Source organism: Vombatus ursinus, unplaced genomic scaffold (genome assembly GCF_900497805.2).
Source record: "Vombatus ursinus unplaced genomic scaffold, bare-nosed wombat genome assembly UNPS02009205.1, whole genome shotgun sequence".
Lineage (NCBI taxonomy): Eukaryota > Metazoa > Chordata > Mammalia > Diprotodontia > Vombatidae > Vombatus > Vombatus ursinus.
Window position 1 is genome coordinate 20,444,014 of NW_020948983.1, and position 16,612 is coordinate 20,460,625.

A 16,612-nucleotide genomic window follows, 5' to 3' on the forward strand; every position below is an offset into this window, starting at 1 on the left:
GTGTGTATGTGTGTGTGTGTGTGTGTGTGTGTGTGTGTGTGTGTGTGTTAGCTCCCTTTTCCTCAGGGTTTGGACAACCTTTCCCCATCATGGGTGGGGTCCTGGGATTCTGACTCTAGTCCTTAATCTGCTTTTTTCTAAGTTGGTATCCCTCTTTTGGTTTTGTCTTTTGCTCCCCAGTATTCCCCCTCCCAGTCACCCTTCCTGGCCCGTTCCTCTTTTCCTTGCCACCCCCATCCATGCCCCCTTCCTCCTCTCCCTCCTCCTTCTCCCCTTTCTCTTCCCCCCCCCCCCCATTCATATATATTTAGTATTTATTTACAAGGCCGGTTTTTCCCTGGGCGGGAAGCCAGCCGTGCACAGAAATCCTTAAGATGCTATAAAGCCGCTGAGGTATAAAATGGAAAGTGGTTAGCGCGCTGTTCAGAGATTTCTCACCAGCCTGGGCTCTCCTCGCTCTGCCCGCCCCCACTGTAAATCTCCCCAAGTTTAGCCTGATGGTTTGTGCTGTTTGTGCCAGGCCCCTGGATGGGGTGGGCCAGGGGTTAGGCTATGTCCCCCTCCCCTGGGGTCTCTTTTAGAGCTGGGGTAAATCTGAGAGGGGCCTTTCCTGGGTACAAGGTCAGATCCAATCATCCCTTCTTTAGGGGGATTGAGGCCATGCAGCTGAGCCTCTCCTAACACCTTAGTGGGGTGGAAAGATAGAGGGAGCCCAATGCATGGGGAAGGGGCTGATGCAGGAGGAGAAAGAGATGGAAAGCCATAGTCAGAGTCTCTCTTGCCATCTCTGACACCATATTGCTATCATTAATTACCCATTCTTGAGTCTAGGTCCCCTGACCCATATCCCCAGGCCTTATTTCTATCTCCCATCCAGTATTTCCCATTCCTGACTTTCCCATTCTTGATTCCTTATTTTTGACCCCCATCTCTGATGCCCATCTGTGTTCCCACATCTCTGGTCCCTATTTCTTTCCTTTTTTTTCAGTTTTTTTTTCATTTTTAGGCAATTGGGGTTAAGTGACTTGCCCAGGGTCATACAGCTAGTAAGTACCAAATGTTTGGTCTGAGATCAAATTTGAACTCAGGTTCTTCTGACTTCAGGGCCGATGCTCTATCCACTGTGCCACCTAGCTGCCTCTTTGGTCCCTATTTCTGATATAAATCATTGCCACTCCTGACCTTTATCTGTAACCCTAGTCTCTAATCTCAAGCTCTGATTTTCATTTCCAAGCCTCTACCCCTGACTTACATATTCCTATCCCTGACCCCCATCCCTAATGCCCATATCTTAGTCCCATTTCTGACCCCCATATCTGTAACTCTATCTTTGGCTCCCACTGTGCTCAGCCTCCTAACTCCAATCCTGGACCCCAACCTCCATCTTTAATTTCTACATATGTCCAAATCCATGACCCACCCACCCCCCATTTCTGATCCTACATTCTTTTTCTCATTTTGAACCCCTCATCTCTAATTCCCCACATATAACCCTCTTATTTCCTTTTTTTTTTTTGGCCTGTGTAGGACTTTTTTTTTTTAAAATACATGGGCAGCTGGAATAGCCAGGACACATCAAGAGTCCTGTGGGAGGCCAGTGGTGGTAAAGGGGCTCAGAGGCAGATGATTAACGGTACACTAGAACAGTCTGAGCACCAGCAGGGCCAGGTGCTGGTAGAACCTAAATGGACAGAGGTCCCCCACCATGCCCTCCTCGCCTCCCAGCCTAGGGAGACTTCTCTAATGCCCTAAAGCCCAAGAGGGTGGAGTTGGTTGGAGACATACAACTGGGAGGGGTCAGCTGCTTAGACATGGGCCAGGATCCCTTGATGCTGAGGGGGCTGGGAGGAGGGTGTCCAGTCATTTGAAGCCTCTGACTCAGGAGTGAGCTCTTCATTTATTCTTCTGGGGGTGAATCATGCCTACCTTGGTTGCTTCCCAGGTCAAATTGGCTGCTGTGTCCAGGGCGTGTTTACTCAGGTCAGTCACCAGGCTGTCCATGGAAGCCCAGTGCCTCAGGAAGATGGGCCTGATCAGGCGATGATACAGGATCTGGGAGCCACTATAGGCTGCCAGAAGCATGCACCATAGCAAGAAGGCACACTTCTCTGCACAGTAGAAGGGGACCCAGAAAAGGAAGATGTCAGAGAAAAACTCAGCCAGGCCAAATAGGCTATATACCACCCAGGAGGTTAGCCAGATGGTATCATCTTCTCTGTTGGTGCTTCCAATGGCCTTGATGGAAGCATATGCTGGGTAGATGAATCCAATGAGATTGCAGAGCAGGGACGCACCATATCCAAATATGAGATAGAGGGCTAGGAAGGCAATGGAACCTGTAGCCAGGTAGTACTTTTTGATACCGGTGATCTCCTCCAGCTTCCCCAGGACATCAGTGATAATGTTTTTCTGCTCCAGGCCAAGGGGTGAAGAAAGGGGGCAGAGGATGACCGGGCCCAGGTCTGAGGGGCCACCTCCAGGGCTCGGCCGCCGGTGTTGGTGGCGTCTCCCTCTCCAGGCTCCCAGGACCTCCACTCCTCCACTCCTCCAGTCCCTCAGTCCCTCCCCTTCCCTCCCTCCCACCTCGTGATCCTGCAACTGCTAACCCTCTTATTTCTGATCCCTATCTCTGACTCCTACCCCTGACAAACATCTCTGATACCCTCCCTAGATGGCTTACCCATGACCCCAGTCTCTGACCACACCATTCCTAATCTCATCTCTGTCATATCTGACTCCCATCTCTGACCTTTCCATTCTGATCCCCATTTCTGAGCTATTTTTCTGATCTTCATTACCTGACTGCAACCTTGATTCTCCATTCTTTACTCTTACCTCTGACCGTATTACTGGCCCCTACTTTGAGTTCCCATCTATGACTTCTATCCATGCCCTTCATTCAGACCCATGTGTTTAATTCCTCCTTCCCTAAACCCTTATCCCTAACACAATTTTAGGGCTCTATCTCTGGATCTTCTTCTCCTGATTCTCTTCCCCAGTGCTCTAATCTTGATTCAGTCTGAACTCATTCCTATTCCCATGTCTTACCCTATTCTCCAATTCCAATCTCTGACTCCCATCTCTGATTCCCATTCCTGACCTGAACGTAGAAGTACATTCCTGGTTGTTCATCTTTGATTTATCACCTTAAACCTATCCTTGATCCTAACAATGGAGGCATTTTTAACCTTCCCCATCATTAGCCATCATTCCTGGTTCCCATTTCTGGCCTAATCTTTGTTTTTCATCTCTGATATCCATCTAACCCTCCACTCTTGATCCACATCCCTAATATGTCATTCATGACCTCCCAATTTCTGACCTTCATCCCTGATTCCCATACTTGATCCCATCTTTGACTCATATTCCTTACTCATCCCTGACCCCATCCCTGAACCTGTTTTGAGCTCCATTTCTCATTCTCTATTCCTGACCCCCCATTTCTGACCCTCATCCTTATCTTCCCATCTCTAGCTCTTCATTTTGACCTCATCTCCTAATATTATCCCTGACATTTATACTTGATTGACCTCTTTTATTTTCTGACAGTCTCTCATACAGTGTTATATCCCTGGTTCTCCACACAAGCCCCCAGCTTCAGCTCTTATCCCTGGCCCCATCTCTGATACCCATCCCTGATCCACCATTTCTAAGTCCCATCTTTGACCCCCATCTCTCCAGCCTCTAAGCCTTTCTCTCATCTCTGTTCCCCATCCTTGATTCTCCTTTCTAACACACACCTTTGACCCCATTTCTTATTCTTTATGGCAGCCAACAAACAGACAGACAAACTCATGCAATCTTGGGCTAAATTAAAGAAGTCATAGAAGGACCAGGACTAGGGAAGTGACAGGTTAGGCTGAAAGAAAGCCACATTTTAGGAAGGACATTGATTAGCTGCAGAGCATCCAGAACAGAGCGATCAGGATACTGAAGGGCTTTGAGATCATGTTATGTAAGAACCAGTTATAAAACTGGGAATGTTTAACCTGGAGAAGAGAAAACTCAGAGGGGACATGATATTTATCTTAAATTATCTGAAGGGTTGTTGTGTGGAAGCGGATTAGACATTTTCTGTGTGGCCCTAGAAAGCAGAATCAGGAGCACTATGGGATATTGCAAAAGGGGGGAAATTTAGGCTTGATGTAAGGAAAAACTCCTTAATAATTAGAACCATTCAAAAGTAGAATGAGTTGCCTCAGGAAATCATAGATTTTTCTCTTCAGTGAAGGTCTTCAAATCACAGTGATCAAACTTGTCCCCAAAGACAAAGTGCAAATACACTTCCTTTCCTTCTTTGCAGAGGTGGAAGACTCTGGGTCTGGAACACCAATGAGGATGTTGGATGAGGCAGTTAGTGTATTGGTTACTTTTACTGAAATTTACTTTTCCCCTTTGTTCTTACTTGTTATAAGAGATAGCTCTTTGGGAGAGCTATATTGGGCAGTGGAGATGTTACAAGAGACTGGCTAGTCCCTCATTATATAGATAATATAAAAATAAAGATATTAGTAAAAAATTAAAAATAAGGGCATTCAAACAAAGGATGGATGGACATTTATTGGGGATGTTGCAGATGGAATTCTTGTATAGATAAAGATTGGATTAGGTGTCCATTGCGATTCCTTCCTAGTCTGAGAACTTTGACCCCATCTCTGCTCTCCATCCCTGACACCATTTTGATTTCTAACTCCCATTGTTGACTTTCTTCTCTAACCTTCTCCAACCCCTGGCCTGCTACCCTTGACCTCTAAACATCATTCTGACCTGGCATATCTACCCTTCTACCACCCACCAATCTATACCCTTCATTTCTAATTCCTATCCTTAGATACCATATCTTACTCTCATCTCTGACGCTGGCCTTTAATCTCCATATTTGTTTATTCACTAACCCTGACTCCCATCTCTGGATCCCATCCCTGACTTACTTTATATCTCTAACTCCCAATCCTGATCCCCATTTCAGACCTCTACCTTTATTTCCATCTATTTACTCTTGTCTCTGACTTCCACTCTCCACTCTCCTCTCTGACACCCATTTTTGGCCCCTATCCCTTATTTTACTACTTCTGTCTCTGATTTTAACCCCTTAATCCCATCTCTATTCTATATCTGTTGTTCATCCCTGACCCTACTCTGCCCCACTTGTTTCTGATCTCTAGTGCTGATCCTCAGCTCTGAATATCAACTTTTATCTCTATCTCTGATCCTCATTCCTGCCCATCCCCATCTCCAATCCTGAATTGGTCATCGTTATCCCTGGCACACATAAACCCATCCCTTAACCCCCATTTCTGATCCTCTCCCTGTTCATTTTTGACCTTCATCTCTGGCTCCTATTTCTGCCCACATGGATGATCTCTATTTCTGGCACTATCTCACTCTGATTCCAAATTCCAATCTCTGACCATTTCTGACCTTCCTCTCTGATTCCCTCACTACTGACCCCCCATTCCTGGCTCCTATCCTTTACTTCCATATCTAGACCTTAAACCCACTACCATTTCTGAAGCTCATCCCTCATTTCTATCTTTGACACTTATTCTTGACTTTGTTCCTTGATCTAATTTGTGGCCCATCTTTGAAGTCCAATTCTGATTTATCTTTTGTCCCCAGTCCTGGACCTCCATCTCTAACCTCTATCACTGATTACTTTCCCTATAAATCCCATCTTTTACTGTGATCCCAGACCCCCAGCCCTAACTCTCGATGCTGATCCTCTTCTCTGATCTCTCCCCTCTCTGGTTCCTATAATTGAACCTCATCTGTTATTGATTCTATCTCTAGTCACTACCCTTTACTCTCTTCTTTGATACCAAACCTTGAACTCCGTTGCTTACTCTCATCTTTAACCTCTAATCCTGACCCCATCCCTAACTTTCCCATACCTGCCTTCACTCTTGAATTCTATTCTTGATCCTCATCTTGAAACTCCTATTTCTAATCTTCTACATTCCCCATTTCTGAACTTAATTACTAACTCCCATCCTTGATATCCCATCCCTAAAGCCCATATCTGAGCTTTATGATTTATTCACCATTTTGACTCATCTATTTCTAACTTCCATCCATAATCCTCAACCAGAGACCCAATTCTGGGTTGGGCTTCCTGACCCTATCTCTGACCCTATCCTGACCCCATTCCTTATCTCTGACCTTCATATCTGGTCTTGATATCTGACTCTCCCATTTGTAACCTTCAGCCCTAGCCTCTCATCTCGGAATCTCACCATTGATCCCCCTAAATCCTCCAGACTCTATTTCTGACCCCTATCTCTGACCATTATCATGAGTCACTATCCTTGACCCCCAACATTGAACCTATTCCTTATTCCCTTCTCTGATCTCTATTCTTGAACCCATCTTCTACCCTGTGATTATTCTCTAAACTTTTTTACTCCTATCACAGACCTCAATCCCTAATTCTTATCACTGATGTCTAACACATCTCCAACCCAGTCCATCTCCAGGTTTCACCCCCAAATCACACCCTTACCTGTCATTTCTGACCTTTATTATTAACCTCTGACTTTCATCCCAGATCTTGCTCTTTGACCCTCATTTTTAGCCCCTAACTCTGACACTTCATCTCTGACCTGATGCCTTTGACTATTATTCTGGACTGTGTATCCCTGATCCTCACATCTGACCTATTCTCCCTTACCTCTCTTACCCTTACCTTAATCCCTAACCTCATCTTTCTTGACCTGTTATTGCTGACCCTCATTCCTGACCCTTATCTCTGAATCTCCTATTTCTATTTATGAGTTATGAACTCTTATTCCTGACTACCACCCTTTACCTCATCCTCTGACCCTCTCCTCAAGAGCCCATCTCTGTCCTTTATCCTGGACCTTCTTAAACCCCAATTTTTGATGCCCTGTTCCTGATCACCTTCTTGCCTGATCTCATGCTGCTTACCGCTCAATTCACAATCTGGAAACTTTGTTTCTAACCCCCCATTGCTGACCTCCTCTTTCCTGTTCTGATGCCTCTGTTTCAATTCCTGGCCCCCACCTCTATGACTTCTCCCTTCCCCATCTCTCTTATCTATTCCTGGACTTTCTCATCCCTGACAGTCCTATCTTTGACTCTCCCTCCCATCACTATTCTTCCAAGAATAAAAATTTCCGCTCTCTGTTCACTGGGGTGGCCCTGAAAGAAAATAATCATTGTTCTTATAATCAGTTCTGTGCATACCTGTGTCCATTCATTATTCACTCATTCACTTACTCCTTGGTTCATTTATTCACTTTAATTAATTCACTAAATCACAGGATCATAGGTTTAGAGCTAGATTAGATGTCATTGAGTCTAACTCCCTCATTTTACAGATGAGAAAACTGAGGCTTAGAAAAATGAAACGACTTGCCCAAGGTCACACATCTAATTAGCATCTGAGTCAGGGTTTTGAGCTCAGGTCTTCTTGACTCCAAGTCCAGCATTTCATTCACTACACTGTCTACTGGCCTCCCATCATTTATCAAATTCACTCATTCACTCAGTGGGAATATACTGAAAGCTGCTGCATGCCCAGTATCCAGCTAGAATATGGAGGAGACTGGCTAGAGGAGATATCTCCTTTCCCCTGCTCTTAGGGAGAAAAGGTTCACACAAAAGGAAAAACTAAATAACAATTTAAGAGTTAAATGGGAACAGAAGAAACAACTATGAGAGTCCATCCACAAACACTTACTCCAGTGGCTTATGGGGAGATGAGAGGAAGAGTTCAGGTTTATGAATCTGGTCTCTGGAGCCAGAATATGAGCTCAAGGACCCCTGATTGGACCTCCACCCCTCAGCATGAAGAACTCAGGCCTTAGCACATAGCAGGTAGTAGTAATAGTAATAGTAGTAGTAGTAGTAGTGTTCAGTTCTTTCTATCATGTCTGACTCCTTGTGACTTTTTTTTGCAAAGATATTGGAATAGTTTGCCATTTCCTTCTCCAGCTCATTTTTTTCACATGAGGAAACTGAGGCAAACAGGATTAGGTGACTTGCTCAGTGTCACACAGCTTGTAAGTGTCTGAGTCCAGATTTGAACTCAGAACTTCCTGGCTCCAGGCCTGGCACTCGATTCACCGTACCACCTAGCTGCCCAGGGTCTTGAATACTAGGTTTAAAAGTTTGTGCTTTATTCCATTCACAGCCTTTGATGGTTTCTGAGCATTGGATAATACACTCAGAGGTAAGAATTAGGAAGATGATGGAGTAAAATGAAATGAATAGAAGCCAGATATAAGAGCACTGGATCAGCTATCAAGGATCGTCGGCTCCAGGACCAGCTCTGCTACTTACTACCTGAGTGATGTTGGGAAAGTCCCTTAACTTCTCTGGGCTTCTGTAAAATAAAGGAGTTAGACCATATGCCTAAGTTTTCTTCAGCATCTATAACCTATGCTCTCCTTCCTTTCAATTTCTGCCCTCTACAATCCATCTTTTACAAACTTGCCAAAATAATCTTCTTACGGTACATATCTAGCTGCGTCACCCACCTTCTCACTATTTCCTAAAGGACAAAACAAACACTCTTCTGCCTGCCTGTGAAGGTGCTCTAGAGTCTGGCTTCAACATTCATTTCCATCCTCACTTCATACCACTCCTCTCCATTCTTTCTGGAACTCATAATGTCATCTCTTAGTCTGTGTATTGTCCCCTCATCCAATTCCTTCTCTCCAACTGGCTGGATTGTATTCCTCTCTCTCAGAATCCTTGCCTTGCCTTAAGGTTCAAGCTCAGGTACCACTCACACTCCCTCGACCTCACCCCCTTCCCAGTTGTTAGTGCTGTCCCTCTTATTAAATTACTATTTTCTGAAATGTGCACACCTTCTATGCCTCTCAGTGGAGTGTGAGAGTGTGAGGACAGCAATGGTCCCTTTTTTCCCTTTCTACTATCAATGGGAGCACAATACCTTTTGTGCAGCGGGTTATTGATAAATGTTGAATTAAATTAATAATCTAACCCTATACAATTACTTGGGAAGACTGCAGCTTAGATTGGAGAAGACACTGGAGATGGGAAGAATAGTTATTAATAGTAATAGCTCACCTCTTTTTGTGGTGGTCAAGAATTGGAAATTGAGGGGATGCCCATCAACTGGGAAATGGCTGAACAAAATATGATATATGAATGTAATGGAATACTATTGTTCCATAAGAAACAGTGAGAAGGCAGACTTCAGAAAAACCTAGAAAGACTTGCATGAACTGATCTTAAGTGAAATGAGCAGAACCAAGAAAACACTGTACACAGTAACAGCAACATTGTGCAATGACCAACTTTGATAAACTTAGCTCCTCTCAGCAATGCAATCTAAGACAATTCCAAAAGACTCATGATGGAAAATGCTATACACATCCAGAGAAAGAACTATGGAGTCTGAATGCAGATTGAAGAATACTATTCTCTCTCTCTCTCTCTCGTCTTTTTTTTTCTTTTCTCACAATTTTCCCCTTTGGTTCTAATTCTTCTTTACAACATGACTAGTGTGGAAATATGTTTAATATGATTGTACATGTATAGCATATATCAGATTGCATGCCATCTTGGAGATGGAGAAGGGGAAGGAAGGGGAGAAAATTTAAAACTCAAAATCTTATAAAGTGAATATTGAAAATTAAAAATAAATAAATGTGGTGTGTGTGTGTGTGTGTGTGTGTGTGTGTGTGCGTGTGTGTGTGTTTTGGCTAGGCAATGGGGTTAAGTGACTTGCCCAGGGTCACACAGCTAGTAAGTGTCAAGTGTCTGAGGCCGAATTTGAACTCAGATCCTCCTGACTCTAGGGCCAGTGCTCCATCCACTGGGCCACCTAGCTGCCCCTCATAAATGTTTTTTTTTTTTAAATAGTAATAACTCTTACTTATATAGTGTGCATAAACACACCTACACATATAACTTTAAGGTTTGTAAAGCATTTTGCATATACTATAGCATTTGATTCTTACAACCCAAAAGGTAGATGCTATTGGAACTCCCCCACTTTACAGATGAGGAAATGGAGGCCAGAGAGGTTAAGTAACTTGCCTAGGGTCACATAGCCATTAAGTGTTTGAGGTGGGATTTGAACTCAGGTCTTCCTGACTCCAAGTCCAGAACTTTATCCACTATGCCATCTATGGGGCTGGGATGGAAGAAATGAAAATGAATAGCAGAAGTCAGTTATATAGAATTGACAGGCCCTTGGCCACTGATGCAAGATGAATGATGTGGAATATGGAAGAGTTCAAATTGGGAAATATGGATCCTGGGTGATTGGGAGGATTATGGTATCATTGATAGAGATGGGAGAAGTCAGGAAAAGGACCGGCGAGAAGCGGGGAGAAATACTGGGGCTTGGAAATACTGGACTCAGAGTCTGGGTGCAGCTGTCCAGCAGGCACGTTGGCAAGACTGGGCTAATGTTTCAGAGAAAGAGGTCAGGGTTGGAATTCCTACTTGAAAGTCAGCCATGTGGAGGCAGTTACTGAAGCTGTAGGGTTAAATAAGGAGGTGGAGATTATATAGAGAGAAGAGGGTCAAGCATAGAGGCATAGATGATGCCCAAAGTGGGACAAGAAGGGAATTATAATGAGAATATTTTGCTGTCTGCAGTGGGCACTATGCCATTAATAAGTCAACCAACAAGCATTTATTAAGTGCCTACTCCATGCACTGGGAAACAATCCCTACCTACAAGAAGCTTACATTCTAACGGGGGAGACAAGAAGTACATATCTAAGTGTATACAGAATAAATATAAGGAGAATAAATACAAGATACTCTGGGTGGGGATATAGAACATGAATTGCAGCTTGACCAGGATCATAGATTTTGAGTTGAGGGGGACCCTGGAGGTCATATACTGCAATGCTTCATTTTACAGATGAGAAAACTCAGGCCCACTTAGTGATTTGCCCAAGAGCACAGTCGGTCAGTAAACAGGAGAGCTGAGATTCCAACCTGGGGCTTCTGACTCCAGATGGGCATCTCGGCTGCTGCTTCGTAGTGGGTACAAGGTGCCCACCCTGCAGATGCAGGTGTTCCCGTGTGCGGGGTCATCTTGTCTAGCTCTCTGCTTCTGTCTGCTCACCTGGTTCTGGATAGAAAGTCGGATCTCATGGAGGTTTTTCTTCAGGTCCCCAGCTCTTTCTCTTCATCCTCAAGTCCCTCCTGGTCAGAAGGGAGGAGTGGGGTGATTGAGCACCAGAGCCAGGCTTGGAGGGTAGGGAACAATGTGATGGAGTTCTGGACTAGTGCTCTAGTTGGGGTTGAGAATGAGCAGTTGATGGACAGTGGGGTCTGAGCCTCTATCCATGCCTCCTCATGGCCCGTATGACTAACTCCTGTCAGTTTGCAGCCCCCTAATACCCTTAGATATTAGCCATGCTTGCCAAAGAGTGGGTTGTTTATCTGTTTATTTGGCTTCAGCCTCCACACATGTGTCACTCTCCATGTTTTTGCCTCCTACGCACAATCCCATTTCCTCAGCCTTCTGTCTCCCGTGGACTCAGCCCTCAGCCCTCCTGCAGGGGGGACAGGGAGAGACAGAGCCTCCCTGTGGTAGGCGGGAAGGTCCCTGATGTCCTGGGGTGGGGGGTAGGAGGTGGGACCCAGGGCCAAGATCCCTGTGTAAAAAGCCAGCAGTGCAGGGAGGGAGCCCTGCCCCCCCCAGGGGCCTGAAGCCCTAAATGCCCCCGCACCTTCTCCATATTGTGGGGAAGTCGCTGCATCCATCAATGTCAGCCGCCGAGTTTGAATAAATTTGAATGCACTGAGCCGTGGGCGGCAGTTTCCATAATATCACTTTCCAGTTTGAATATTTCACTTTTTTTTCAAATTTCTTTTTATCCAACAGCTTCTCCCCCTTTTCATCTCCTCTCCCACTCCCAAGCAGAGCCCCAGATGTGGAGGACACACCACTCTCACGTGTCCTTAGGGGGCTGTAGGCTGGCACTTCCACTAGCTTTTGGCCCTACCTACTGTGCACACAGTCCCTAGGCAGAAGCTCAATATTCTTCCCCTTGGACAGATAAGGAAACTGAGGCCCAAGAAGGCAGAGACCTCCCTGGCCCCCGTGACACATGGAATATGTCTGTGTGTGTAGGCTGTCTTCTCCATAACTGGGAGGGGCTTGATCCAACGCTCCTCTCCTTTCCATAACCCCAGTTCCTTTCCCTAGTACTCAGCATTTCCAGCAGCTACATATCACTCCAGACTGACTAGACCTCCAGAACTTTACCCAACCCACAACATCTTACTGTCTTGTTTTCAGCCATCTCCACATCTTGCTGCCAGAACTGCGGCCAACCCCACCCCACTCTCAACCTTGGACTCTACCCCTGGAACACCTTATCTTTCCCAGAACTAGGTCTCCATGAAACTTCCATGCCATCTCAATATTATGGCACCCCACCCCCACATTCTTAACACCCCACCCTTTCCAGCTCCCTTTTATGTGTTTCTCCCCATTAGAACATAAGCTTCTTGAGGGCAGGAATTGTCCTACTTGCTTGCTTGTATTTGTATCTTCAACACTTAGCACAGTGCATAGCACATAATAAGTGCTTGATTAACGCTCTATTTATCTATCAATCTATCTAATTTCATTGAGGTGCTGATAAAGGGGGAAGAGGAGAAAGGGAACAACCATTATTAAGTACCTACTATGTGCCCATCATTGTGCTAGATAAAGGCTTTACAAATATTATATCATTTGATCCTCCCAGCAACTGTGGGAGATAGAAGCTATTATTATTCACATTTTACAGTTGAAGAAACTGAGGCCCACAGAGATTAAGTAACTTGTCCAGGGTCACACAGCTAGTGTCTGAGGCCAGATTTGAGCCCAGGTCTTCCTGACTCTAGGCCTAGCACTCTATCCACTAACGGCTGGTGTTCCTACCAGGAGCAAAGGAGAGAGGTGGGGAGCCTTTGCCCCTTCCCCTGTAGCTGCATCAGGCTAGGATGTCCTTGGACTTTCATGTTCAGCCTTCCAAAACTTGTCTTTTAGCAGTGATACAGCCATATTCCCATTGGGACTAGGGGAGAAGAAAGGGAAAGCTACTCAAGGTTTCCCAAGCCTTATAATTCCTAGAGCATAGGAGGTGGGGAAAACTGAGACATGGTATAGGGGACAGGAATAGGACCTAGGACACATGGTCATAGGGGAGTCCAGAATGGGAAGCTCCAGTAAGGAAAGAAGTAGAGCAGACAGGAAGAGCCTCTCCAAGAGTTCATATGGAATTTCTCAATGACCATCCATGGGACACTGATCATCCCTGGCAACACTGATCACCTTGGCCACACATACACACATACACTAATTTAACCATCCATTTGGATGTCCCCAAAATTCATGAACAAATTTGGGGGTCAATGACCACCTGTGGGGTGAAATGATCACCCATAGGGATACTGACCATCTATGGGGAATACATCATCCATAGGGAAATTGACCATCCATTGGCCTAGCCATCATCAGGCCCCTGCATGAAACAGGGGGTCACACCCCTAGTATCCCCTTTGCCTAGGACAACATTGACACACTGATCATGCATGGAAAATGCTGACCATTCATGGGGACACTGACCATAGGCCAGCCTCCTCTCAAGATGGGTGACCTTCTCGCACACAGCTCTTACCCTCATACTCGAAGACATCCACACGCGTATTTCAAGCTTTTCTTAGGCCATTTGGGGACAGCCAAGGACAGGAAGTGTCCCCTCTTACAGTCCTCCTACTCTTCTGACCAGTTTGTGGGAAAGAGTCATCTTTAGAGACAGTCACAGGATCTCCCTAAGCCCCTACACAGAATCAACTCCTCCTCCCCCCTCCCAGGCCCCCATCATCCCACACTTGCCTTATGAGTATCATAAGGGAATAAATGGGAGGGGGAAATGTTCCTTCCCCAATCAAGGCAGAAGAGAGGAGACAGGGAGAGACCAAGGACCCCAAGAGAGGTTGAGATTTTGTGATACAGATATACATAATGTACCACACCCTTTCCCCATCCACAAACTCAATTTTCCAATTCAATTGGGCTTCCCGGTCTCTGTCAGATCACACAGGTGTGAGACATAAGACAAAGAGGTGACATCTGCCCTGAGGGAATTTATAGTCCAGTTGGGGTGGAAATTCACCTAGAAATAGCAAGAAAATGAGATGAAAGCAGATTCTTGATGGAGTTCTGCTGCATGACCTTGGGCAAGATTCTTCAGGTCCTCTCTGGACCTCAGCATTCTCTTCTGTAAAATGAGGGAGTTGGGCCAACCAGCTCCAGCATTCTATAGTTCTAGGATTCTACACAGGAGTATCTGAGGCAGCAGTTGCTATGAGAGCTCAGGGAAGGGACGGATGGCTTCAGCTGGGGGTAGTCAGGGAAGGCTTCTGAGAAGAGATGGAATTTGGGCTGAATCTTGAAGATGGTAGCATTTAATTTAAATAAGCAAAGAGGAAGAGGATGGGTATTTCAGGCTGGAGGAATCATTTGAGCAAAAGCAAGGACAGAAATGAGCTTGGCATGAGTCAGATTGGGAGCATGGGAGAAATAGGAATTATGTGGGAAATATGCAGCATTGTAGCATGAAGGGAGGACTTGGGACAGGGAGCTGGGACATGGGAGGGGGCAGTGAGGAGGTGGAGATGAATATACCCTATCCCTCCAAATTTCAGCATTGGTCCCATGACCATCACCCCAATTCTTCTACTTCTGTAAACCCTCTCCCCCTCCACACTCAGGCCTGAGACCCCCAAATATTGACATGGGAGTAAATCGTGTCAAGAAGATAGGACCCTCCATGCTCCCTCATACGAAGTAAGGGGATCTCTGAGCTCTGGGAAATTGATCTCTGAACTGTTTATGGGAATTGGGAAGTGTTTTCTGATCAAAGAAAAAAAGTGATTGGGCATGGGGTAGATCTGTGAGCCCCAGAGGGGAGTAGGGCTATTCTCTGAGGGTGGAGAAGATCTCTCCGAGGTGCCCTCTTTGAGCTGATGGTAGGGTAAGGGGAAGGTGGAGAGGTAGAGAGCTCTCTGAGTTCTCCCCCCAGGGTGCCAGTGTCAGCATGCCAACCCCCCTACCCCCACCCCTGGCCAGGCCTACAGCGGGAGGGAGTGTCGTGGGAAGGGAGAGGCCCCCGCCTGCCGCACTATGACAGATGATTGACTCGAAACAATATCTAAGGCGATCAGGATAAAGTGCCGGCCATTTCAAGGCTCAGCAGAATTCAGATTCTAATTAGACTTCTCACCACATTCCAAATAAAAATGGTTCCCCTGGTATCCTCTTTGCCTATCAGGTGTCTCTCCCTGATCGCTGGAACAAAACGCATAAAGAAAGTGATTAAAGCCATAACAAAGGCATAAAATTGGAATTATCGCTGCCACCACATCTGGGAGCACGGAGTGTCACCACACCGCCCCCTCCCTCCCCTCCTTCCCCTCCCCTCGCCTTCCTAAATACGCACATGCTCACGAACACGCATACCACCCCAATACCATTTACCCCATCAAACCACCCCGCGATCAAGCTCCCTATGGTCGGGCAGGTGGGAGTGGCGAGGGATCTGGGGGCTGAGGAACTGGAGGTCAGGGACTGGGGGATGAGGGGCTCGGGATAAGGAACAGGGAGGTATGGAACAGGGATAGGGGGTATGAGAACCAGAGAGAGGGATGAGGGCCAGTGAAGGGTGGTAAGGAGGTGAAAGACTGGGGCTGAGAAGGTTGCGAATAAGGGATGGTGAAGTGAGACACGGGGGTGAAGAGGTATAGCACGCTGGGAAATGAAGGGTTGAGGTGAAAGAGAGGGAGGTGAGGAGCTAGGGACTGGGAGAGTTTGAGGGTGAGAGTAAGGGAGGTAGGGATCAGGGAGGAGAAGGACAGGGGGTGAGGGCTGGGGGCTGAAAGGTTGGAGATTAAGGAATTGGGTGAGGAACAAAGAGGAAAGAGGCAGGTCCTTGAGTGAGCAATTCTCCCAAGTAATCAATCCAAAAACATTTTTAGTCATCTACTCTGCACCAGGCACTGTGCTAGGCACTGGGAATACAAATACAAAAAAAAAAAAATCCTTAATGTCTATAGGAACTAAACTTTTTTTTTTTTAATAAAGATGGAGTTGAGGGACTTTGGTCTCAGCTTTTCACATTCCTCCCACTAAGAGCACATGAACACATATATCTGCATGTAGATAGAACCATAGAATTTAAGGGGTGGAAGGGATCTTCCAGTCCAGGCCAACCCTCTCATTCATGGATAAGACAGACCTAAAACAGGATAACGAGTTCTCCAAGGTCAAATGGTGAGTTTTTGGCAGAGCCAGAATTTGAAAGGAGGTCTACTTGATTTAAATCCAGTGTTCTTTTCCTTATGTTCCTTTTTCTATAAACATATGAGTACACACACACACATACACACAATAGGTATTGCCAATGTAGAAGACATGCAGAACACATAAGCCACCATCTTGGTGTTGCATCCCCAGCTGACTAGGGCTGACCCCTTCAAACAGAATCCATGTAGTCATTCTTCCATATCGTAATCAACCAAACAGACCTGCACATGGACCTTAATTATGGGCTTCATATATCTCTCTTGTACCCTCAACAGAGAATACCCATGGAGACTACAGCAT

At 45.8% G+C, this 16,612-nt stretch overlaps 1 pseudogene; it reads right to left on the minus strand.

Moving 5' to 3' along the window:
• Positions 1-1,638: 1,638 nt before the first annotated feature.
• Positions 1,639-2,684, minus strand: LOC114035653 (annotated as a pseudogene).
• Between the last annotated feature and the right edge of the window lie 13,928 nt (positions 2,685-16,612).